The sequence below is a fragment of the Chiloscyllium plagiosum genome, unplaced genomic scaffold, assembly GCF_037043375.1.
Source record: "Chiloscyllium plagiosum isolate Xiang-an unplaced genomic scaffold, Cpla_swu_hap1 HiC_scaffold_46, whole genome shotgun sequence".
NCBI lineage: Eukaryota > Metazoa > Chordata > Chondrichthyes > Orectolobiformes > Hemiscylliidae > Chiloscyllium > Chiloscyllium plagiosum.
This window is the reverse complement of record NW_028270184.1, coordinates 10,419,687-10,446,149: the sequence shown is the minus strand read 5'-3', so window position 1 is coordinate 10,446,149 and position 26,463 is coordinate 10,419,687. Positions and strand designations below refer to the sequence as shown.

The 26,463-nt window shown below is 55.4% G+C and overlaps 1 pseudogene across 1 annotated transcript in view; it reads right to left on the bottom strand.

The window, feature by feature from the left end:
- Nucleotides 1-7,114: 7,114 nt before the first annotated feature.
- LOC122543872 (WD repeat-containing protein 26-like) overlaps nt 7,115-26,463 on the bottom strand; it is a 61,570-nt pseudogene continuing 42,221 nt past the window's right edge. The window contains exons 9-14 of the transcript XR_015754655.1: nt 24,890-25,042; nt 20,790-20,935; nt 15,685-15,763; nt 14,319-14,448; nt 13,520-13,705; nt 7,115-9,764 (exon numbers count right to left, since the gene is read on the bottom strand). The product of XR_015754655.1 is annotated as a WD repeat-containing protein 26-like (transcript). The remainder of the gene's footprint in view (nt 9,765-13,519; nt 13,706-14,318; nt 14,449-15,684; nt 15,764-20,789; nt 20,936-24,889; nt 25,043-26,463) is intronic.

Genomic DNA, 26,463 nt, shown 5'->3' with positions numbered 1-26,463 from the left:
CCGTGCTAAATTGTCCCACAGTGCCCAGGGATGTGCAGGTTAGGGTGGATTGGCTGTGCTAAATTGTCCCACAGTGCCCAGGGATGTGCAGGTTAGGGTGGATTGGCCGTGCTAATTTGTCCCACAGTGTCCAGGGATGTGCAGGTTAGGGTGGATTGGCCGTGCTACATTGTCCCATAGGGCCCAGGGATGTGCAGGTTAGGGTGGATTGGCCATGCTAAATTGTCCCATAGTGCCCAGGGATGTGCAGGTTAGGGTGGATTGGCCATGCTAAATTGTCCCATAGTGCCCAGGGATGTGCAGGTTAGGGTGGATTGGCCGTGCTAAATTGTCCCATAGTGCCCAGGGATGTGCAGGTTAGGGTGGAATGGCCGTGCTAAATTGTCCCGTATTGCCCAGGGATGTGCAGGTTAGGGTGGATTGGCCGAGCTAAATTGTCCCATAGTGCCCAGGGATGTGCAGGTTAGGGTGGATTGGCCGTGCTAAGTTGTCCCATAGTGCCCAGGGATGTGCAGGTTAGGGTGGAATGGCCGTGCTAAATTGTCCCATAGTGCCCAGGGATGTACAGGTTAGGGTGGATTGGCCGAGCTAAATTGCTCCATAGTGCCCTGGGATGTGCAGGTTAGGGTGGATTAGTCCAGGGTAGATGTAGGATAGTAAGTTACCAAAAGGGGTCTGGGTGGGTTACTCTGTAGAGGGTCGGTGTGGACTCGTTGGGCTGAATGGCCTGTTTCCACACTGTCGGGATTGTATGAACCGGTGGAATTGAAGCTCATTAAAAAAAAAATCCATTTCCTAAACAGAAGTAAAGCCTTTATTTTTGCCTGCTTTTTCTCCGACATTGTGGGCCAATCTGAGAACTAGACTAAAGCCAGGATTGCTGTGGATTGACGGCCAGTAAGCTGACACTCATTGTTCGCTGCAGTGTTCGCAGACAAACTGGAACCACAGGATTGTGCGCAAATGGAGCTTTGGTTGGTGAAGGAGCAGATCAGGTAGGCGGAAGGGAGGACTGCAGATTAGAGTCGAGAGTGTGGTGCTGGAAAAGCACAAGCAGCATCGGAAAGGTGCAGAGCAGTTCATGGACTAGTGACTAGTTACCGATGACAAAGTCACCTACCCTGCCCGCAACTGTGTGCGTGATTCTTACATAGCTGAGCAAGATGCAGAGAAACCTTCAGACCAGCACCTGCTCAGGAACACTCCCTCCCTGTCCTCTGCAGTAAGCCACTTTAACCAGGAGGGGGAGAGACAGAGGGAGAGAGAGAGAAACTGTGGGGGGGTGGGGGGGGGGGGAGAGAAACTGTGGGGGGGGGGGGGGGAGAGAAACTGTGTGGGGGGGGAGGAGAGAGGAGAGAGAAACGGGGGGGGGGGGGGGAGAGAGAAGAGAGAGAAACTGGGGAGGGGAAGAGAGAGAAACAGGGGGGGAAGAGAGAGAAACGGGGGGGGGGGGAGAAGAGAGAAACTGGGGGAGGGAGAGAGAAACTGGGGGGAAGAGAGAAACTGAGGGGGGGGAAGAGAGAAACTGGGGGGGGGAAGAAGAGAGAAACTGGGGGGGGAGAAGAGAGAAACTGAGGGGCGGAGAAGAGAGAAACTGGGGGGAGAAGAGAGAAACTGAGGGGGGGAGAAGAGAGAAACTGGGGGGGGGGAAGAAGAGAGAAACTGGGGGGGGGGAAGAAGAGAGAAACTGGGGGGGGGGGGGAAGAAGAGAGAAACTGGGGGGGGGGGGGAAGAAGAGAGAAACTGGGGGGGGGGGGGAAGAAGAGAGAAACTGGGGGGAGAAGAGAGAAACTGAGGGGGGGGGGGGGAGAAGAGAGAAACTGGGGGGGGGGAAGAAGAGAGAAACTGGGGGGGGGGAAGAAGAGAGAAACTGGGGGGGGGGGGAAGAAGAGAGAAACTGGGGGGGGAAGAAGAAGAGAGAAACTGGGGGGGGGGGGAAGAAGAGAGAAACTGGGGGGGGGGAAGAAGAGAGAAACTGGGGGGGGGAGAAGAAGAGAGAAACTGGGGGGGGGGAAGAAGAGAGAAACTGGGGGGGGAAGAAGAGAGAAACTGGGGGGGGGGGGAAGAAGAGAGAAACTGGGGGGGGGGGAAGAAGAGAGAAACTGGGGGGGGAAGAAGAGAGAAACTGGGGGGGGGAGAAGAGAGAAACTGAGGGGGGGGGGAGAAGAGAGAAACTGAGGGGGGGGGAGAAGAGAGAAACTGAGGGGGGGGGAGAAGAGAGAAACTGAGGGGGGGGGAGAAGAGAGAAACTGAGGGGGGGGGGGAGAGAAGAGAGAAACTGAGGGGGGGGGAGAAGAGAGAAACTGAGGGGGGGGGAGAAGAGAGAAACTGAGGGGGGGGGAGAAGAGAGAAACTGAGGGGGGGGAGAAGAGAGAAACTGAGGGGGGGGGAGAAGAGAGAAACTGAGGGGGGGGGAGAAGAGAGAAACTGAGGGGGGGGGAGAAGAGAGAAACTGAGGGGGGGGGGAGAAGAGAGAAACTGAGGGGGGGGGAGGAGAGAGAAACTGAGGGGGGGGAGAAGAGAGAAACTGGGGGGGGAGAAGAGAGAAACTGGGGGGGGAGAAGAGAGAAACTGGGGGGGGGGAGAAGAGAGAAACTGAGGGGGGGGGGAGAAGAGAGAAACTGAGGGGGGGATAAGAGAAACTGAGGGGGGGATAAGAGAGAAACTGAGGGGGGGATAAGAGAGAAACTGAGGGGGGGGGAGAGAAGAGAGAAACTAGGGGGGGGGAGAAGAGAGAGAAACTGGGGGGGGGGGAAGAGAGAGAAACTGGTGGGGGGTGGGGGAAGAGAGAGAAACTGGGGGGGGGGGGGAAGAGAGAGAAACTGGTGGGGGGGGGGGAAGAGAGAGAAACTGGGGGGGGGGGGGAAGAGAGAAACTGGGGGGGGGGGGGGGAAGAGAGAAACTGGGGGGGGGGGAAGAGAGAAACTGGGGGGGGGGGGGAAGAGAGAAACTGGGGGGGGGGGGGAAAGAGAGAGAGAGGAACTGCAAGGGGTTGAGTGAGAGGTGGGGAAACAGAAAAAGGGCAAGTTAAAAAAAAATCAGACAAGATGAGACCGAAACGGAGAGAGAAACAATGAGGTGAACAAGACAGTGTTAGCGAGAGTGGGTGAGAGAGAGAAAGGGTGTGGAGTGTAAGAGATTGAGAGGGAGGCAGACTGGGAGAGAGACAATGTGAAACGATGCGAGAGAGACAATGTGAAACGATGCAAGAGAGACAGAGTGAAAAAGACAGCGTGTGAGACAGAGACACAGAGTGAGACAGAACAGAGGCACGGAGGTAGAGAGAGTGAGAGAGACAGAGACAGAGAAAAAGGCAAATCAAGTGAGTGAGACAGGGTGAGAGGGGGAGGAAGAGAGAGAAAGCGAGAGAGGGGGACAAAGTCAGAGAAAGAGTAGGCCATTGAGGGGGAGGGGGAGAGGGACACAGAGGGCAAGAGTGAGATAGAGAGACAGAGATAGTGTGGGACCAGGAGACAGGCAGAGCAAGAACAGCAGTGACAGTGGGAGGGAGGTAGAGAGAGAGAGAGAGATCGTGCAGAGTTCAAGAGGGGGAGACAGTGAGTGACAGCACGAGAGAGACCGATGAAGAGAGGACAGGAGAGTGAGAGAGAGTGTGAAACAGTCATAGACATGTAAACATGGAGACAGGCCTGTCGCTCCAACCTGTCCATACCGACCAGATATCCTAAATTAATCTAGTCCCATTTGCCAGCACCCGGCCCATATCCCTCTAAACCCTTCCTATTCATGTACCCATCCAGATGCCTCTTAAATGTTGTCATTGTACCAGCCTACACCACTTCCTCTGGCAGCTCATTCCATACACGCACCACCCTCTGGGTGAAAAAGTTACCTCTTAGATCCCTTTTATATCTTTCCCCTCTCACCCTAAACCTATGCCCCTCTAGTTCGGGACTCCCTGACCCCAGGGAAAATACCTTGTCTATTTATCTTATCCATACCCATGATTTTGTAAACCTCTATAAGGTCACCCCTCAGCCTCCGATGCTCCAGGGAAAACAGCCCCAGCCTGTTCAGCCTCTCCCTGGAGCTCAAACCCTCCAACCCTGGCAACATCCTTGTAAATCTTTTCTGAACCCTTTCAAGTTTCACAACATCTTTCTGATAGGAAGGAGACCAGAATTGCACGCAATATTCCAACAGTGGCCTAACCAATGTCCTATACAGCTGCAACATGACCTCCCAACTCCTGTACTCAATACTCTGACCAATAAAGGAAAGCATACCAAACGCCACCTTCACTATCCTATCTACCTGCAACTCCACTTTCAAGGAGCTATGAGCCTGCACTCCAAGGTCTCTTTGTTCAGCAACATTCCTAGGACCTTACCATTAAGTGTATAAGTCCTGCTAAGATTTGCTTTCCCAAAATGCAGCACCTCGCATTTATCTGAATTAAACTCCATCTCTCACTTCTCAGCCCATTGGCCCAGATCCTGTTGTAATCTGAGGTAACCCTCTTCGCTGTCCACTACACCTCCAATTTTGGTGCCATCTGCAAACGTACTAACTATAACCCCCAGGTTCACATCCAAATCATTGCTATTTATGACATAAAGCACCAATCCTTGTGGCACTCCACTGGTCACAGGCCTCCAGTCTGAGAAACAACCCTCCTACACCACCCTTTGAGCCAGTTCTGTATTCAAATTGCTAGTTCTCCCTGTATTCCATGAGATCTAACCTTGCTAGTCAGTCTCCCATGGGGAACCTTGTCGAATGCCTTACTGAAGTCCATATAGATCACATCTACTGCTCTGCCCTCATCAATCTTCTTTGTTGCTTCTTCAAAAAACTCAATCAAGTTTGTGAGACATGATTTCCCATGCACAAAGCCATGCTGACTATCCCGAATCAGTCCTTGACTTTCCAAATACATGTACATCCTGTCCCTCGGGATTCTCTCCAACAACTTGCCCACCACCGAGGTCAGGCTCACCGGTCTATAGTTCCCTGGCTTGTCTTTACCACCCTTCTTAAACAGTGGCACCACGTTTGCCAACCTCCAGTCTTCCGGCACCTCACCTGTGACTATCGATGTTACAAATATCTCAGCAAGGGGCCCAGCCATCACTTCCCTAGATTCCCACAGAGTTCTAGGATACACCGGATCAGCTCCTGGGGATTTATCCAGCTTTATATGTTTTAAGACAACTAGCACTTCCCCCTCTGTAATCTGGACATTTTTCAAGACATCACCATCTATTTCCCTACAGTCTATATCTTCCATGTCCTTCTCTATAGTAAACACGAATGTAAAATATTCGTTTAATATCACCCCATCTCCTGCAGCTCCACACAAAGGCCGCCTTGCTGATCTTTGAGGGGCGCTATTCTCTCCCTAGTTACCCTTTTGCCCTTGGTTAGCACCGCTGCCTCACAGCACCAGGAGCCAGAGTTCAATTCCAGGAGTTTGCACATTCTCCCCGTATCTGTGTGCGTTTCCTCCGGGTGCTCCGGTTTCCTCCTACAGTCCAAAGATGTGCAGGTCAGGGTGAATGGGCCATGCTAAATTGCCTGTAGTGTTAGGTGCAATAGTCAGGGGTGAATATAGGGAAATGGGTCCAGGATGGTTACTCTTCGGAGGGTCGGTGTGGACTTGTTGGGCTGAAGGGCCTGTTTCCACACTGTAGGGAATCTAATCTTAACGTAATTGTAAAAACCCTTTGGATTCTCCTTAACCCTGCGAAAGCTATCTCACCTCCCATTTTCACCCAGCTGATTTCCTTAAGTACACTCCTGCCTTTACACGCGACTAGACATTCACCCGAACTCTGCTCTCTAGACCTGACAGATGTGACACAGAGAGTAGACATCCTCGAGGCATTATCACTAGACTGTTAATCCAGAGAGCCAGGGAATGTTCTGGGGACCCAGGTTCGAATCCCTCCATGGATTTGAATTCAATAATAATCCAGAATTAAGAGTCTAATGATGGCCACAAAACCGATTGTAAGGAAAGGCCATCTGGTTTAGTCATGTCCCTTACGCAGTCTGGGCCTACACGTGACTCCAGACCCACAGCGATGTGATCGACTCTTAACTGCCCTCTGGGCAATTAAGGATGGGCAATAAGTGCTGGCCTAGCCAGTGACACCTTGTCTCGTGAATAAGTGAAGAGAGGGAGAGTGAAAGAGAGGGTGGGGGTGGGGAGAGCAAGAGAGAGAAGTGAGTGTGCAAGAGATGCACAGGGAAAGACTGCGAGCATGAAACAGTGAGAGACAGAATGAAGAAAAACCAGAGAGAGATACCAAATGAGAGAATGTGGAAGAGTGTGGGACGGAGAAAGGAACACAGTATGAGAGGGGGAGAGGGGGAGAGGACACGCACGGGAAAACAAAGGGCATAATTGTAAAGGCGGAGCAGGAGGGGCCTGAGGGTGTGCGCGCGGAGATTGAGAGCACAGTGAACAAACCATACACCATCCTGGAACACAGTCCCACAGCAAGGTGGTGATGCTAAACTGGTATAAAACCGCGGCTTGGCATCGTTGGAATGGGGCATTCAGTTCTGGGCGCCACACGACTAGGGCGTCGGAGAGGGTGCACAGGGAAGATTCAGAAGATTGCCTGCAGGAATGAGGAGCTTCAGTGAACATGGACAGCAGAGACTGTTCTCGGGGGGGGGGGGGGGGGGGGGGGGGGAGTGAATGCATTCGGAATCATGAGGGACACAGTAGAATATCTCAAGGAGAGGTGGGATGGCACTGCCCCATTGCCAAGGGGCAATCAATGGACCTCCATTGGGGGGGGGGGGGAAGAAGGGGAGAGAGGGAAACTGCCGTGGCAAACAGCAGTGATGCATCACAGCTGGAGGCAGGGGGCGCAAAACCGCGGTGGTGGCTAGCGGAATGTCAACTCGACTGGTCACTCTGGGACAGAGAGGGTGTTCTTTGTGACGGGTGGCGACCAGCATCTTACCATCGTTTAGAAAGCCCCACCTGGGTTCACTTAATGGCTCCTTTTGGGGGGGGGGGGGGGGGGGGGGAACCCAACGCAGTCACCTCCCCATCGCTCCCCGAGATAACCGGGCAAGTCCCTGGGCTGCTGACCGGTGGGAGGCTTACAAAGCAGAGTCCAAGCAAACCAGCACATTGGTTGATCCGGTGCCTTTATTACAATATATTGAGTTACGGATGTATGGACAGACCACTGGCCGGGCACAGATCACCTTCAAAGGGTGCAAAGGGGGTTGGAGGGTCGGGGGGGTGGGGTGAGGATACAGAATGGTCATTCCCTGCGCCCCCCCCCCCCCCCCGCCCCCCCTTTGCTGGTTATCGGGAGGGGAGGGGAAGGTGGTGACACACTGACCCAGGAACTGCCTAAGGGGTCACTGACCCCCCCCCCCCCCCCCCAGGTATGTGCCTGGAAGGACATGGTGTGGCTTCACCCGGCACCAACCCCTGCCAGCTCCTTCCATTCATCCACTTTGCTGGCCATCGAAATGTTTTCACTGCATTAACACTTTAAAATGTATGAAACCCTTTAGCTCCAAACAGTCTAACACACAATAGTTCTTGAACGCATAACAATCTTTTTTTTTAATATATAAACACATAAAATTACTTTGTATAGACATCACTAGATCTCCGTGCTCACCGCACCGCCCTCCCACCCCCCCCCCAACCCCTGATTTACTTTAGCACCCAGAGCCTGCAGTCTCTATCCCAACCTCACATCCACACTCGTTCCTCTACCCCCTGCCCCTCCTTCAACGCTCTCAGCTTCCTGCTATGACTGCCCCAGGATCTGGTGTGCAACCGGGTTATTATGCTCCCTTCCCACTGAGAGACAGCGACAGGGGGAGCGACAGGGGGAGCGACAGGGGGAGCGACAGGGGGAGCGACAGGGGGAGCGACAGGGGGAGCGACAGGGGGAGCGACAGGGGGAGCGACAGGGGGAGCGACAGGGGGAGCGACAGGGGGAGCGACAGGGGGAGCGACAGGGGGAGCGACAGGGGGAGCGACAGGGGGAGCGACAGGGGGAGCGACAGGGGGAGCGACAGGGGGAGCGACAGGGGGAGCGACAGGGGGAGCGACAGGGGGAGCGACAGGGGGAGCGACAGGGGGAGCGACAGGGGCCAGTCAGAGGAAGCACTCAAACATTCAAGGGCATCCCAGCAACACCTCCATCCTCCGCGCCCCCCCACTGGCTCTTCCGCTTGGCAAAGACGGACTCGGTTCCGATCACCATCTCCAGGGTCTCACCTGCTTTGCCAGTCTCTCTCTCGCTGGCCCGCAAAGGTCAAGTGAGGAAGGGGTCACCTCAGTGAGAAGCACCAACATCAATGCTGCCAGTCTGGAGTGCAGGGTCACAAATGTAATGGCGGATTTCCTGAACAAGCACCCCCCCCCCCCCGCTCTGTGCGAGTGAGACCTAGCCTTCAGGATATGGGGAACACAACCCCACCCGGAATCAAGGCAGGAGCAACTTTCAACTGATCCTCCGAGGGTCCCGAGTCTGCACCCCTAGGCTGGCAGTGGGGTCCTTGAGTGGGAACTGTCTGGGGAGATGGTGGTGGGGAGCGGGCACCTGATTCGGGTGGGTGGGTACGGGCAATGCCAAAAGCCTGCCTGGGGGGGGAGGGGAGAGGAGGAGGTGGCAATTGCCATGTTGCCCCGTACCAGAAGAGGGGCTGGGCTTAGAGGGAGAAGCCGGGGGTGGAGGGGGAGGTGAAGGAGAGATGGCGAGAGCGTTACCGAGAGACCCTGAACTGTGTCCCCCACACCGGCCGGGGTTGGGGGGGGGGGGGGTTAACGGCAACCACAGAGCGCCGACAAGTCCCATCGGGTGTTTGCGGATGAAAAGGAAGAGAGACTGGGGGGGGGGGGGGGGGGGGGGGAGGGGGGGGAGTTGGGGAAGGATCAGGAGGTGGGAAGGCATCTGCAGAGAGCACAGCTTGTAGTGACGCACGTCTCGGGGAGGGCGGGGTCCGTCTTGGACACACACCCTGCACCCCCCCCCCCCCCCCCTCCATTTCCCACCTGCCAAACACCAAAGCGCCCTTGTCTGGGGCACCCCCCGCCCCCCGCACCATTTGGGGAGAGGGGATGGGGACGTGCCCGACACCATGCTCACACCCCATAACTCTCGGATAACCTTTGACCTCCACCCCAACACCATCACTGCAGGGGGCGGGGCAGGAGGGAGAGGCAGCTCCTGGAGAACTCCCCTGACCTGAGCAGGCAGCTGGGGTGGGGGGAGGCAGGCAGGAGGAGCCCCAGGGACGGTCCTCAGACAATCCCACTCCGTTTCGTTCGGGGACCGTTACTGAACGGTCTCGGGACGGGCCAGGGCGGTATTTTACAAGCACGAAGCAGTCGGTTGGACTCTGCCCCCTCACCCCTGACCCCAGGCACACATACACACACACACACGCTGAACAGGAAACATGAGCGTCTCATACTGCCCTTGGGTGGGGGCAACGAGCTGAGTGAATAGCCATGCAGTGCCACTGGTGCCTGTCGATACCTCCCCCCCCCACTGGGGCTGCTCCTGGGCACTCGAGGGGTGGGGGGAGAGCGAAGGAGAGGGTGGGGGTGGGGTGCGGGAAGGGAAGACGAGAACGAACCACGACCACCCGCTGCCTTTTCTCCGTCCGTCAGGGAGGTGGGGCCCGCGCCCAGTGGAGCTGCCAGCGGAGACTCGGGCAGGGCACACAGGGAGGGAGGGAGGGAGGGAGGGAGGGTTAACCTGTGCCCGATGTGAGCTGTCAGCTGTCAGCAGGGCTGTTGCTGCTGCATCCTGGTGGGCGGGAGAAAAGAGAAAAAGGAGGGAGAGGTCAGAGTCATACAGATGTACAGCACGGAAACAGACCCTTCGGCCCAACCCATCCATGCTGACCAGATATCCCAACCCAATCTAGTCCCACCTGCCAGCACCCGGCCCATATCCCTCCAAACCCTTCCTATTCATATACCCATCCAAATGTCTCTTAAATGTTGCAATTGTACCAGCCTCCACCACTTCCTCTGGCAGCTCATTCCATACACGTACCACCCTCTGTGTGAAAAAGTTGCCCCTTAGATCTCTTGTATCTTTCCCTTCTCACCCTAAATCTATGCCCCTCTAGTTCTGGACTCCCCGACCCCAGGGAAAAGACTGCCTATTTAACCTATCCATGCCCCCTCAATTTTGTAAATCTCTATAAGCTCACCCCTCAGCCTCCGACGCTCCAGGGAAAATAGTCCCAGCCTGTTCAGCCTCTCCCTGTAGCTCAAACCCTCCAACCCTGGCAACATCCTTGTAAATCTTTTCTGAACCCTTTCAAGTTTCACAACATCTTTCCGATAGGAAGGAGACCAGAATTGCACGCAATATTCCAACAGTGGCCTGACCAATGTCCTGTACAGCTGCAACATGACCTCCCAACTCCTGTACTCAATACTCTGACCAATAAAGGAAAGCATACCAAACGCCTTCTTCACTATCCTATCTACCTGCGACTCCACTTTCAAGGAACTATGAACCTGCACTCCAATGTCTCTTTGTTCAGCAACACTCCCCAGGACCTTACCATTAAGTGGATAAGTCCCGCTAAGATTTGCTTTCCCAAAATGCAGCACCTCGCATTTATCGGAATTAAACTCCATCTGGCACTTCTCAGCCCATTGGTCCAGATCCTGTTGTAATCTGAGGTAACCCTCTTCGCTGTCCACTACACCTCCAATTTTGGTGTCATCTGCAAACTTACTACCTGTACCTCTTACACTCACATCCAAATCATTTATATAAATGACAGTGACACCCTGAACCCAACACACTCAGCGGGGCAGGGGAAAGCTGAGAAAGAGGGACATCCCCCCCACCCCTCACTCACTGCTCCTCACCACCCTCCCTGTCCAGCCCGACCCCTTCCCTCCCTCCCTCATCCTCAGGCAGACACAGCTCAACCCGGACTCCGAACACTAAGGGATTCAGGAATGGCACAGGAAGGCTGGGGGTGGGGTGGCCCGCCATATTTGTCTGCGCTGGCGCCAGGAGGGGGGGGGGGGGGGCCCTGCATGTTGACATCAGAGTACAGGCACGAAGAGGTTAGGCACACTCGCGCTCAGCCTCGACCTGGCGGGCCGTGCCCAGGTCTGGAGGACGACGGCTTTAGGCGCAGGAAGGGGACGGGAGAACGGTTAGATTGGAGGCTGCCGAGATTGTTCCTGGTGGAGGGGATTCGCGGACGATGCTCGATAGGGTTCAGGCGGCACCCGTCGGCAGAAAGGAGGAGACCCAGAGGGCACCGATTTAAGGAGACCGGTGGGAAAGGTTCCTCACGCGGCGTGCGGTTGGGATCCAGAACACGCTGCCCAACAGCGCCTTGGGTGGGTTGGGGGGGGGGGGAAAGAAAGCAGCCAAAAGGAAACAAACTACAGGGAAGGGAGCAAGGGGAGTGAGATGTGACACACCTCTCCTGCCTGGAGCCAGTAGCAACTGGGTGGGCCAAATGGTCTCTGCTACGATTGCACGACTCAATGGCTCCCCCACAGGCAGTCACCACTCACAACGTGTCCTAACGGGGAAGTGCTTCCTCAGAAGCGGAAGGTCAGGGAGCAGGAGGAACCAAAGCTCAAAGAGCACAAAGGCGCAGATTAAACCCACTGATGGAAGACTCGGAGCCGATCGCGGAGAGTTATCCGGATCGGGGACAGCTCAACCGGAAACGGGGGCGGGAGACAACTCCAGAAGGAAATTTTTGGGGCTGGAGATGGGTTCTGGAGGATGAGGAACTGACAGGGTCACGGCTTGGTGTCAAAGGGAGACCTTGGGGCTGGGGTCCTCAAGCAACATGAAACACAGCTCAATGATCTCTTCCTGTCAGATCACCTTTCTGTCAGTCTGCACAACGCATTAGTTGGGGGATCAGCTGAACAACTATGCAGTTTTGTACCCCCCCCCCTTCCCTCCTTCTTACACACACACACAGAGAAAGGAAGGCCAAGAGGGAATTCATTCGAGTTTAAAACTGCAGAGGTTTTCAGTAATTCCTCTGTTTGCCCCAGGCCCTGAGGCTGTGGAAGCAGTGACAAAGGTCAGCAGTTAAACCCATTCACTGTGACAGACAGGTGAAAGGTGGGAGGGGTGCTGGTGGGTCGACACCAATTCACCGGTGTTAAGGGAAAACAGAATAAATATCTGAAAGGGAGGCTCTCAGAGTTAGTGTGAGCAGGGCAGTGGGGTTAGTTTGGGGATTGATACAGGGCTATGGGGAGAGGGCGGGGCAGTGGGGTTAGTTTGGGGATTGATACAGGGCTATGGGGAGAGAGTGGGACAGTGGGATTAGTTTGGGGATTGATACAGGGCTATGGGGAGAGAGTGGGACAGTGGGATTAGTCTGGGGACTGATACAGGGCTATGGGGAGAGAGTGGGGCAGTGGGATTAGTTTGGGATTGATACAGGACTATGGGGAGAGAGTGGGACAGTGGGATTAGTTTGGGGATTGATACAGGGCTATGGGGAGAGAGTGGGACAGTGGGATTAGTTTGGGGATTGATGCAGGGCTATGGGGAGTGGGGCAGTGGGATTAGTTTGGGGATTGATGCAGGGCTATGGGGAGAGAGTGGGGCAGTGGGGTTAGTTTGGGGACTGATACAGGGCAATGGGGAGAGAGAGTGGGGCAGTGGGATTAATTTGGGATTGATACAGGGCTATGGGGAGTGGGGCAGTGGGATTAGTTTGGGGATTGATGCAGGGCTATGAGGAGAGAGTGGGGCAGTGGGGTTAGTTTGGGGACTGATACAGGGCAATGGGGAGAGAGAGTGGGACAGTGGGATTAGTTTGGGATTGATACAGGGCTATGGGGAGAGATTGGGGCAGTGGGATTAGTTTACGGATTGATACAGGGCTATGGGGAGAGTGGGACAGTGGAATTAGTTTAGGGATTGATACAGGGCTATGGGGAGAGAGTGGGGCAGTGGAATTAGTTTATGGATTGATACAGGGCTATGGGGAGAGTGGGGCAGTGGGATTAGTTTGGGGATTGATACAGGGCTATGGGGAGAGAGTGGGACAGTGGGATTAGTTTGGGGATTGATACAGGGCAATGGGGAGAGAGTGGGACAGTGGGATTAGTTTGGGGATTGATACAGGGCTATGGGGAGAGAGTGGGACAGTGGGATTAGTTTGGGGATTGATACAGGGCTATGGGGAGAGAGTGGGACAGTGGGATTAGTTTGGGGATTGATACAGGGCTATGGGGAGAGAGTGGGACAGTGGGATTAGTTTGGGGATTGATACAGGGCTATGGGGAGAGAGTGGGACAGTGGGATTAGTTTGGGGATTGATGCAGGGCTATGGGGAGAGAGTGGGACAGTGGGATTAGTTTGGGGATTGATACAGGGCTATGGGGAGAGAGTGGGACAGTGGGATTAGTTTGGAATCGACACAGGCCTATGGGGAGAGTGTCGGGCAGTGGGATTAATACAGGACTGCACTACAAGTAACTAGAATGGGCCATCAAACATCGGGTGAAACTAACAGGGGATCTCGGCAGGGCAATCAGACTCACCTTCCGGATCATCGCCGTCCAGGCTGGGGGCTGGCCCCCATATCCGAACCGTGCCATCGTCGGAGGCGCTGGCCAGCATGGAGGGGATCTGTGGGTTCCAGCTGACACAGTTAACGGTGCGGGTGTGGCCCGTCAGCTCGGCCACAGGGAGCTCACTCTTTCTGTGCCAGATGTAGACTTTGTGGTCTGCGCAAACAAGCAGAAGGGGGGTGGGGTCCGGGTTGTGGAAAAACACAACTCTGGAAACAGTGGCAAGCGAACAAACGCGCATCGCTGGAGCGCCCCTCGCACCATTGCGGAACGCCCCCGAAGTCGGTTTGGGGAGACGAGCAACCCAGGAAACATGGCGGCCCATCGACGCACAGCGAGCTGCCACCAATAGCCAAATAATAATCACTGATTAAAGTCACGCTTTAAAGACTTAGCCCCGCCGAACACGCAGGAGCACCCGCCGGGTTACGCTCGAGGCTCACCACAGAACCAGAACAGGGTTTCTGTTTCACATCTCATTTGAAAAGCCAACTTCTCCCACAGTGGAAGCGCGCCCCCCCCCCCAGGCGTGAGCTGCGCCACACGTGCCGCGACGTCCAGGCTCAAGTCAGAGCGACAGCGGGCTACTCAACTGAAGCAGGCATCGCGGACAACTGAGAGCTCTGCCCCTGCACTAACAGGGAGAGCAAACCCTTGAATCCCAATCCCCTCACTGAAAACAAAAACCATTCCTGGCCGTTTCTTCCCAGGGACTCCCGCCTTCGCTTCAATTCCATTCCCCTCCCCCGACTCCCCCAGCACCACTCACCTTCACTCCCGCTGGCGATGAAATCCTCACTCATGCCGCCGAGACACGAGTGAATGGTGTAGAAACCCTGGGTGACGCCCTGGTATTTCTGCAGTAACACCCGGTCCTGTAAGTCCCAGAGATGGACCCCCTGAAAGCAGGAGGAGGAGGAGGAGAGACACAGGAAGTGTGTGTATTAGTGGAAAGGTGAAGGCGGGGAAAAAAGCTTGACGAAGCGCATCCACTCTCTCCAAGCACAGGTAAGAGGTGTAGACCATTCGGCCTCTCAAACCTGCTTGGCCACATTCAGGACTAACCTCAGGACGGCCTCAGTCTCCCCCTGCCCAAGCCCACCCTGGATATACTCAATGACTCAGATTCCACTGCTCCCAGGTGGACCCTCCAAAAAGGAAATGCCTCTTCGCTTTCATTTGGAACTGTGCGCCCCGCAGTTTCTTGACATCAACCCAAAGGATGTGCAGGTTAGGGTGGATTGGCCGTGCTAAATTGTCCCACAGTGCCCAGGGATGTGCAGGTTAGGGTGGATTGGCCGTGCTAAATTGTCCCATAGTGCCCAGGGATGTGCAGGTTAGGGTGGATTGGCCGTGCTAAATTGTCCCATAGTGCCCAGGGATGTGCAGGTTAGGGTGGATTGGCCGTGCTAAATTGTCCCATAGTGCCCAGGGATGTGCAAGTTAGGGTGGATTGGCCGTGCTAAATTGTCCCATAGTGCCCAGGGATGTGCAGGTTAGGGTGGATTGGCCGTGCTAAATTGTCCCATAGTGCCCTGGGATGTGCAGGTTAGGGTGCATTGGCTGTGCTAAATTGTCCCATAGTGCCCAGGGATGTGCAGGTTAGGGTAGATTGGCCGTGCTAAATTGTCCCATAGTGTCCAGGGATGTGCAGGTTAGGGTGGATTGACCGTGCTAAATTGCCCCATAGTGCCCAGGGATGTGCAGGTTAGGGTGGATTGGCCGTGCTAAATTGTCCCATAGTGCCCAGAGATGTGCAGGTTAGGGTGGATTGGCCGTGCTAAATTGTCCCATAGTGCCCAGGGATGTGCCGGTTCGGGTGGGATTAGGCACGGTGAAATGCAGAGTTGCAGGGATAGGGCAGGGATGGTGGCTCTGGGCGGGATGCTCTTTGGAGGATCAGTGTGGACCCAATGGAATGAATGGCCTGCTTCCACAGTGCAGGGATTCGTGGATTCTCGACGCAGCAGGACTGCATCGCTGTGCCATTCCAGGCCCTTTGCGATAAGACCCTCGATTGCAATCACTAAGGGATTGGCTGCTGCACTACGAAGGGAAGGTGTGTGTGTGTGTGTCTGTCTGTATGCTGGCGATCAAACCCCGAACCCCGTGCACGCGGACACTCCGAGGCTCACCTGTGTGGCGACGTTGAGCAAGGCTAACCGTCCGTTTCTGGAAACCGTGAAAGACATGACGGGATGGTCCTCTTGGACGCTGTGAGCAAACGCATGGAGGAAGAGAGTCCAATCAGTTAGAGGCAGAGGGGTCACACTGTGGGGTCACTGCCGAGCTAATGGTGTGAAAGGAGTCTCTGGGAGTGGTCAAGGGCCAGTGCACACAGGCACCAAATTCCTCTGCAAGACAGCACTCTCCCTCATAGACCAATGTGCTGTGCAATTTCTAACTCTCATTTGTCATGTAAACTTCCTACGTAAACATGTCACACTGCAATGGTACAATTCTGAGTGATGTCAAAACAGTGGGACATATTTGCGTGTGAAGTTGCCATAATAAACAAGGCAGACCCAAGACCCTCCTCTGACAGCTTAAAGACAGATTGCCATTCTACTAACTTTTTCCTGCAATTATTGCTCCCTGGACCGAGGTGTCAGTGCGTTCCCTGGTCAGGAACACTCCCTTGGGACAGACACCCGCCAGAAGATGGAAGCTCACGAAAGGAAAAACAGAGGCGGTGGTGGGGGGGGGGGGGGGCTCTGGGGAAAATCAGCAGGGCCAGGAATGGGACTAACTGGACAACAGCCGACGCAGACAACCAAGCCAAACAGAGTGTCTTTGGGCTGTATGTTTGCACTGAAGGAGGGTTTAGTTTACACAGGACACATTGTCGTGACCCTGCAACGTCAGGGTTGAGGTTTGGAGAGCACAACATGGCGAGATTGTAAATCTGCTCCCACAGCAGCAAAACATCACCGCAAATCCTTCAGCTGCTGCTCTGCACCAGACGGTTATTATCATACAGTGGCACGGATGGAGCTAAACGGTCGAGGGCTGTACCACTACCTTGTCACCTTTTTGCTCACCTCACATCCAAGGTCATTTGAACGCTACCGCCTTGTGTTTGGATTATGCACTGACAGCATTAATGGGAGGACCAACACACCCGCCCAGAGGATAGGGGCTTGCACAGCAGAAACTCCGCGCCGATTCGGCAGATGGGAGTCAGTGGGACGGGAACTTTCAGGAGCTCGGTAAGCGATGATCTTCTCCGGAGAGACAGACTGATCAACATAGAGGGAGCTTTACTATATCTAACCCAGTGCTGGAACTGTCCTTGGAGTGCTTGATGGGGACAGTGCACAGAGAGCTTTACTTTCAGTGTAAGAGAGTCCAGTCAGCTTTATTTTCAGTTTAAAACAGTAGAGAAGCTTTACTCTGTATCTAACCCTGTGCTGTCCCTGTCCTGGGGAGTGTTTGATGGAGGACAGTGTAGAGGGAGCTTTACTCTGTATCTAACCCTGTGCTGTCCCTGTCCTGGGGAGTGTTTGATGGAGGACAGTGTAGAGAGAGCTTTACTCTGTATCTAACCCCGTGCTGTCCCTGTCCTGGGGAGTGTTTGATGGAGGACAGTGTAGAGGGAGCTTTACTCTGTATCTAACCCTGTGCTGTCCCTGTCCTGGGGAGTGTTTGATGGAGGACAGTGTAGAGAGAGCTTTACTCTGTATCTAACCCCGTGCTGTCCCTGTTTTGGGGAGCGTTTGATGGGGGACAGTGTAGAGGGAGCTTTACTCTGTATCTAACCCCGTGCTGTCCCTGTCCTGGGAAGTGTTTGATGGGGGACAGTGTAGAGGGAACTTTACTCTATCTAACCCCATGCTGTCCCTGTCCTGGGGAGTGTTTGATGGGGGACAGTGTAGAGGGAGCTTTACTCTGTATCTAACCCCATGCTGTCCCTGTTCTGGGGAGCGTTTGATGGATGACAGTGTAGAGGGAACTTTACTCTGTATCTAACCCCGTGCTGTCCCTGTCCTGGGGAGTGTTTGTTGGGGGGGACAGTGTAGAGGAAGCTTTACTCTGTATCTAACCCCGTGCTGTCCCTATCCTGGGGAGTATTTGATGGGGGACAGTGTAGAGGCAGCTGTACTCTGTATCTAACCCTGTGCTGTCCCTGTCCTGGGGAGTGTTTGATGGGGGACAGTGTAGAGGGAGCTTTACTCTGTATCTAACCCCGTGCTGTCCCTGTCCTGGGGAGTGTTTGATGGGGGGACAGTGTAGAGGGAGCTTTACTCTGTATCTAACCCCGTGCTGTCCCTGTCCTGGGGAGTGTTTGATGGGGGACAGTGTAGAGGGAGCTTTATTCTGTATCTAACCCCGTGCTGTCCCTGTCCTGGGGAGTGTTTGATGGGGGGGACAGTGTAGAGGGAGCTGTACTCTGTATCTAACCCCGTGCTGTCCCTGTCCTGGGGAGTGTTTGATGGGGGACAGTGTAGAGGGAGCTGTACTCTGTATCTAACCCCGTGCTGTCCCTGTCCTGGGGAGTGTTTGATGGGGGACAGTGTAGAGGGAGCTGTACTCTGTATCTAACCCCGTGCTGTCCCTGTCCTGGGGAGTGTTTGATGGGGGGACAGTGTAGAGGGAGCTTTACTCTGTATCTAACCCCGTGCTGTCCCTGTCCTGGGGAGTGTTTGATGGGGGACAGTGTAGAGGGAGTTTTACTCTGTATCTAACCCCATACTCTCCCTGCCCCGGGAGTGTTTGATGGAGTTGGTAACAAGGGAATTTTATTTTCTGTTTCCTTTCCATTTTTAACAGAGTAGAGGGAACTTTACTCTAACACTGTGCTGGGCCTACCCTGAGAAAGTTCAATGGGGATAGTGTCGAGACATCATTACTTTCAGTTCAAAAGCGTTGAGAGTGTTTAACTCTGTATGTAAACCCTGGATGTTACTGCCCTGGACATGTATGAATGGGACAGTATGGAGGGAGTTTTACTCTGCACTGAGACTTTCCTCTCATGTGGAATTGTGCTCAATGTTACAACAAGCTCCACTGCTTTGGGAGGGACAGTGGATCGAGATTTACCTTGTCCCAGAGCATTCCTCTTCCTTTGGGAAATGACTGCACTTGGGGTGCGATTGTACAGTCACTTGCCAATCTGACCGAAGGCAGGCCTGGGCCTAGTGGTAAACAACACTGGCTATTTGACTGTGAGGTGCATCGGCGTGGAGCTCAATCTCTCTTTATTTGGAAAATGCACACACAGCTGCTGCAGCACTAGCGAGAGATCTTCCCTCTCTACCCTCCAGGGCAGTATAACTGACTGTAATGCACCGAGTTTCAGTCGCAGTTAACTGATCTGGAAAGGAAACGACATTTCACCACTCAGGATGAATCAAAGCACTTATGGACCGCTGGAACATGTGATGATGCTGTGGCTTTGAGGTGTGTTTATCCTAGCTTCTTTTAGAGAGATTGGGGACAGGTGCCTAGCAGTCAATGAGAAGACAAACAACTTGCAAAGCCTGGGGTGTTGTCTTTTTTTTTTAAAAAAAGGCTGGAACAATTGAAGCAGCCTGAACGGGTGTGGTCAAGTTCCCAGCCACAGAACCAGGGATTTTTTTTTTAGTTTTTGGTAGTGGTCGCGGTTGGAGACTTGAAGTTGAAGCAATTTTTTCCCCCCTCTCTCGATTACAGCTCGTTCTGCCAGAACGTGACAGGTGCGTTCCTCTGTAACACTGGGCTACAGAAAATGGCGCTAAGATGTTACAACCCTCCAGCAGAAAGTTGGCGCTATCCAAACTCACCAATCGCATTGACAAAATGCATGTCACGCCAGAGCGGCCAGTACAGCCAAAAGCTGGGGGTTCTCTTCCTGGGATGCCAGATCGCACGGCAGACTAAAATCGGTTTTCCGAATTTGCCTTCTGCCAAGGGTGTGTTGATGGGAATGTTACTATGCTGGAACAGTTAATTAGTAATAGCTGCTGTATCGATCATTCTGCTAACTTTTCCAATAGAGTTGTTTTTTTCCTTTTGTTGCATTTTCACTACAGAGTTTGAATAAATTGCGTTTGGCTTAATGTCGCATATTTTGACCAACTGAACGACGTCTGGAACACAGCACCTGGCTGCCTTTAAAATAAGAGAAAGCTACTTTCTGAATATAGTTTGAGGGGGTCTGGCCTGGACCATAACAAGCACTTTTCGGAAGGAAACGCTGCGTGAGGTGAGCTCTCACAAACAGCAACGCCTGAGCTTTCAGAACTGACGCCGGTTAGTGGGGGATGGATCTCGGGCGTAGGGGCACAGACAGTGTGGCTCTCCCGCGGTCCTGGCTGAGCCCAGACTGTGGGACCCATGTCCCTGGAGCGGAACGCGACCCCCCCACCCTCGGAGCGCGGTGCCAGCGTGCAGCGCACCCCAACAACATTCAAGCGTTCATATCCAAGACTGTGTCATCACAGTGAGGGGGACGCTGACCGCACCGTGAGCTCGAGAACATTTTGTCTGCGCTCTGACCACTTAAACTGTCAAGCCGCAGCTCAAGGTCAGGCTGGGACTCGGTACGTGGCGGGAGAGCGGGGAGACGGCTGTCTTCAGAACTCTGAGGCCAACATGGCGGGCTGGGAGGAAGTGGGGTAGGCTGGGTGTCATCACCGCCTTGAAGAGAAATCTGGAAGGTTATACCAACAGCAAGGGATATGGGTTCAAAGCTGATTAATTTAGGATATATCTGGCTGGCACGGACTGGTTGGACCAAAAGGTCTGACTCCACGTCGTACAACTCTATGAGCTGCCAGAGGAAGTGGTGGAGGCTGGTACAATGACAACATTTAAAAGGCATCTGGATGGGTATATGAATAGAAAGGGTTTGGAGGGATATGGGCCAGGTGCTGGCAAATGGGACTCGATTAAGTTGGAATACCCAGTCAGCATGGACGAGTTGGACCGAACGGCCTATTTCCGTGCTGTACATCTCTATGACTCTATGGTCAGTATGGAGGGACTGGGCCGAAGGGCCTGTTTCCGTGCTGTGCAGTTCCATGACTCGAGCTATGTCCCCAGCCAGCACCAGCGACAGTCTAGCTCACGACCACACGGTGGGATCCAGCTGTGCACAAAGAATAGGAGAGGGAGGGGCAGTGGCTGTAAAAACATGACGTCTGAGCCCGACCTTCCTGATCAAAAGCACAGGCAGGCAGGGGGAGGGTGGGTGGGAGAGAAGCGTGCGACGACTGGAACAGAGTGGGGCCGGGCCGGCGAGACCACAAACCGTACTCACATGTTGCGATCGGTCAGCTCCTCGAAGTTGTAGCCGCGTATCCGCTGATGGGTATCGGAGGCTAGAATGGTTTTGCCATCGTTCAGGCACCACAGGCATTGCACCCGTACTCCCTCCCACGAGTCCAGCACGTTACCGTCCAGGTCCTTTGGCCCAGAAATGTGGGGGGGGAATAAAACCATGGGTTGGTTAAGGATTGATGATGAACTCGGTTCGCACCAGCCTCCCCTCTCTGCCCACCCACCCCCTCACTCCCCTCGAGCCAATAGGAAGGGCACCTTGGTGGGATACCGCTGTCCCCCCACAACCCCCTCGCTTCCTCAGCCCACAACAGAAAGAGGCAACCCAGTCACACAGCCGACCACCCCCACCCCCGGCCCGGTCAGCCTCAGTCACTGTCGCTTCCCACTGACCCCTGCGTTCACTCCCACTGGATCCAGGCCTCTGCCACCCTGTTCCCCCTCCCCACCCTTATAAACATGGAGGAGGTGGCACAGACACCAGATTGCATGCCCTCTCCCTCTCTGCCCCCGCAGCCTGCTACTCCAGCACCTGGCGGACCATCCGTTTGAGATATGCCCCTCCCTGCCCCCTGTGCTTTTCAGGCAGAGATGGGGAAAGGGTTTGGGGGGGGGGGGGGGGGGGGGGGGGGGGGAGAAAACAGGTTAGTTCCTGCCCCGCAGTCCGCAATGCCCACCTCTTTCATCTTTGCTGCTAACCCTCTCTCGTGCGGACCCGGGGGCTCTTTGTGAGGGGTTGTGTATATGAGGGGCGAGCACTCCCCTTCTCTCCCAACGCATTTTCCCAGCTATACCCCACACCCCGCCAGGTACCCCCACACTGGTAAAACTACCCCGCCAGGTACCCCCACACTGGTAAAACTACCCCGCCAGGTACCCCCACACTGGTAAAACTACCCCGCCAGGTACCCCCACACTGGTAAAACTACCCCGCCAGGTACCCACACACTGGTAAAACTACCCCGCCAGGTACCCCCACACTGGTAAAACTACCCCGCCAGGTACCCCCACACTGGTAAAACTACCCCGCCAGGTACCCACACACTGGAAAAACTACCCCGCCAGGTACCCACACACTGGTAAAACTACCCCGCCAGGTACCCCCCACACTGGTAAAACTACCCCGCCAGGTACCCACACACTGGAAAAACTACCCCGCCAGGTACCCACACACTGGTAAAACTACCCGCCAGGTACCCACACACTGGTAAGACTGACCCGCCAGGTACCCCCACACTGGAAAAAACTACCCCGCCAGGTACCCACACACTGGTAAAACTACCCCGCCAGGTACCCCCACACTGGAAAAACTACCCCGCCAGGTACCCCCACACTGGTAAAACTACCCCGCCAGGTACCCCCACACTGGAAAAACTACCCCGCCAGGTACCCCACACTGGAAAAACTACCCCGCCAGGTACCCCCACACTGGAAAAACTACCCCGCCAGGTACCCACACACTGGTAAAACTACCCCGCCAGGTACCCCCACACTGGAAAAAACTACCCCGCCAGGTACCCACACACTGGTAAAACTACCCCGCCAGGTACCCACACACTGGAAAAACTACCCCGCCAGGTACCCCCACACTGGTAAAACTACCCCGCCAGGTACCCACACACTGGAAAAACTACCCCGCCAGGTACCCACACACTGGTAAAACTACCCCGCCAGGTACCCACACACGGGTAAGACTGACCCGCCAGGTACCCACACACTGGAAAAACTACCCCGCCAGGTACCCACACACTGGAAAAACTACCCCGCCAGGTACCCACACACTGGAAAAACTACCCCGCCAGGTACCCCCACACTGGTAAAACTACCCCGCCAGGTACCCACACACTGGTAAAACTGCCCGCCAGGTACCCACACACTGGTAAAACTACCCCGCCAGGTACCCACACACTGGAAAAACTACCCCGCCAGGTACCCACACACTGGTAAAACTACCCCGCCAGGTACCCACACACGGGTAAGACTGACCCGCCAGGTACCCCCACACTGGTAAAACTACCCCGCCAGGTACCCACACACTGGTAAAACTGCCCCGCCAGGTACCCCCACACTGGTAAGACTGACCCCGCCAGGTACCCACACACTGGAAAAACTACCCCGCCAGGTACCCACACACTGGTAAAACTACCCCGCCAGGTACCCACACACTGGTAAAACTGCCCCGCCAGGTACCCACACACTGGTAAGACTGACCCGCCAGGTACCCACACACTGGTAAAACTGCCCCGCCAGGTACCCCCACACTGGTAAGACTGACCCGCCAGGTACCCCCACACTGGTAAGACTGACCCGCCAGGTACCCACACACTGGTAAAACTGCCCCGCCAGGTACCCACACACTGGTAAAACTGCCCCGCCAGGTACCCACACACTGGTAAGACTGACCCGCCAGGTACCCACACACTGGTAAAACTACCCCGCCAGGTACCCACACACTGGTAAAACTACCCCGCCAGGTACCCACACACTGGTAAAACTGCCCGCCAGGTACCCACACACTGGTAAAACTGCCCCGCCAGGTACCCACACACTGGAAAAACTACCCCGCCAGGTACCCACACACTGGAAAAACTACCCGGCCAGGTACCCACACACTGGTAAAACTACCCCGCCAGGTACCCCCACACTGGTAAAACTACCCCGCCAGGTACCCCCACACGGGTAAGACTGCCCCGCCAGGTACCCACACACTGGTAAAACTGCCCCGCCAGGTACCCACACACTGGTAAAACTACCCCGCCAGGTACCCCCACACGGGTAAGACTGCCCCGCCAGGTACCCACACACTGGTAAAACTGCCCCGCCAGGTACCCACACACTGGTAAAACTGCCCCGCCAGGTACCCCCACACTGGTAAAACTACCCCGCCAGGTACCCCCACACTGGTAAAACTGCCCCGCCAGGTACCCCCACACTGGTAAAACTACCCCGCCAGGTACCCCCACACGGGTAAGACTGCCCCGCCAGGTACCCACACACTGGTAAAACTGCCCCGCCAGGTACCCCCACACTGGTAAAACTACCCGCCAGGTACCCCCACACTGGTAAAACTACCCCGCCAGGTACCCCCACACGGGTAAGACTGCCCCGCCAGGTACCCACACACTGGTAAAACTAACCCGCCAGGTACCCACACACTGGTAAAACTACCCCGCCAGGTACCCCCACACGGGTAAAACTACCCCGCCAGGTACCCACACACTGGTAAAACTACCCCGCCAGGTACCCCCACACTGGTAAAACTGCCCCGCCAGGTACCCCCACACTGGTAAAACTACCCCGCCAGGTACCCCCACACTGGTAAAACTACCCCGCCAGGTACCCACACACTGGTAAAACTGCCCCGCCAGGTACCCCCACACTGGTAAAACTACCCCGCCAGGTACCCACACACTGGTAAAACTACCCCGCCAGGTACCCCCACACTGGTAAAACTGCCCCGCCAGGTACCCACACACTGGTAAAACTACCCCGCCAGGTACCCACACACTGGTAAAACTACCCCGCCAGGTACCCCCACACTGGTAAAACTGCCCCGCCAGGTACCCCCACACTGGTAAAACTACCCCGCCAGGTACCCACACACTGGTAAAACTACCCCGCCAGGTACCCCCACACTGGTAAAACTGCCCCGCCAGGTACCCACACACTGGTAAAACTACCCCGCCAGGTACCCACACACTGGTAAAACTACCCCGCCAGGTACCCCCACACTGGTAAAACTGCCCCGCCAGGTACCCCCACACTGGTAAAACTACCCCGCCAGGTACCCACACACTGGTAAAACTACCCCGCCAGGTACCCACACACTGGTAAAACTACCCCGCCAGGTACCCCCACACTGGTAAAACTACCCCGCCAGGTACCCCCACACTGGTAAAACTACCCCGCCAGGTACCCCCACACGGGTAAAACTACCCCGCCAGGTACCCACACACTGGTAAGACTGCCCCGCCAGGTACCCACACACTGGTAAGACTACCCCGCCAGGTACCCACACACTGGTAAAACTACCCCGCCAGGTACCCACACACTGGTAAGACTGCCCCGCCAGGTACCCACACACTGGTAAAACTACCCCGCCAGGTACCCACACACTGGTAAAAACTGGCCGCGCTGTCCTCCCGTCACGAATCGCTTCCCGTCTGGGTTCCACGCTGCGCACGTCAGGCTGTCTTCATGGGACTGGCTCATCTTGGTCCTCAGCTCCCCTGTCTGTGTGGGAAAGGAGGGGAGAGGGAGAGGGAGAGGGGGGGAGAAGAGAGGGAGGGAGAGGGGGGGAGAAGAGAGGGAGGGAGAGGGGGGGAGAAGAGAGGGAGGAGAGGGGGGGGAGAAGAGAGGGAGGGAGAGGGGGGAGAAGAGAGGAGGGAGAGGGGGGGAGAAGAGAGGGAGGGAGAGGGGGGGGAGAAGAGAGGGAGGGAGAGGGGGGGAGAAGAGAGGGAGGGAGAGGGGGGGAGAAGAGAGGGAGGGAGAGGGGGGTGAGAAGAGAGGGAGGAGAGGGGGGGAGAAGAGAGGGAGGGAGAGGGGGGGAGAAGAGAGGGGAGGGAGAGGGGGGGAGAGAGAGGGAGGGAGAGGGGGAGAAGAGAGGGAGGGAGAGGGGGGAGAAGAGAGGGAGGGAGAGGGGGGAGAAGAGAGGGAGAGGGGGGGGAGAAGGAGGGGGGAGAGAGAGGGGGAGAGGGAGGGGGGGGGGAGAAGAGGGGGGGGGAGAAGAGAGGGAGGGGGGGAGAAGAGAGGGAGGGGGGGAGAAGAGGAGGGAGGGGGAGAAGAGAGGGAGGGGGGGGAGAAGAGAGGGAGGGGGGGGAGAAGAGAGGGAGGGGGGAGAAGAGAGGGAGGGGGGGAGAAGAGAGGGAGGGGGGGAGAGAGGGAGGGGGGGAGAAGAGAGGGAGGGAGGGAGGAGGAGGGAGGGGGGGAGGAGAGAGGGGGGGGAGGAGGGAGGAGAGAGAGAAGGGGGAGGAGAGAGAGGAAGGTGGAGGAGAGAGAGAAGGGTGGAGGAGAGAGAGAGGGGAGGAGAGAGAAGGGTGGAGAGAGAGAGGAGGAAGAGAGAGTAGGGAGGAGGGATAGAGAAGGGTGAGGAGGAGAGAGAGAGGGTGGAGAGAGGAGAGAAGTGGAGGAGGAGAGAGGGAGGAGGAGGAGAGAGATGGGTGGAGGAGAGAGAGAGGGGAGGAGAGAGAGAGGGATAAGGATGTAGAGATGAAGAGGAGGAGAGAGAGAAGGTGGAGTGAGGAGAAGGGTGGAGGAGAGAGAGAAGGGTGGATGAGAGAGAAGAAGGGTGGAGGAGAGAGAGAAGGGTGGAGGAGAGAGAGAAGGGTGGAGGAGCGAGAGAAGGGTGGAGGAGAGAGAGAAGGGGTGGAGGAGAGAGAGAAGGGTGGAGGAGAGAGAGAAGGGTGGAGGAGAGAGAGAAGGGTGGAGGAGAGAGAGAAGGGTGGAGGGGAGAGAGAAGGGGGGAGAGAGAGAAGGGAGGAGGAGAGAGAGAAGGTAGAGGAGATAGAGAAGGGAGGAGGAGAGAGGAGAAGGGGAGAGAGAGAGAAGGGGGAGGGGTCTTCTTATTTCTCTCTCTCCTTATTTCTTATATCTCTCCTTTATTCTTCTCTCTCATTTCTTCTCTCTCCTCTCTCCTTATCTCTTCTTTCTTTTCT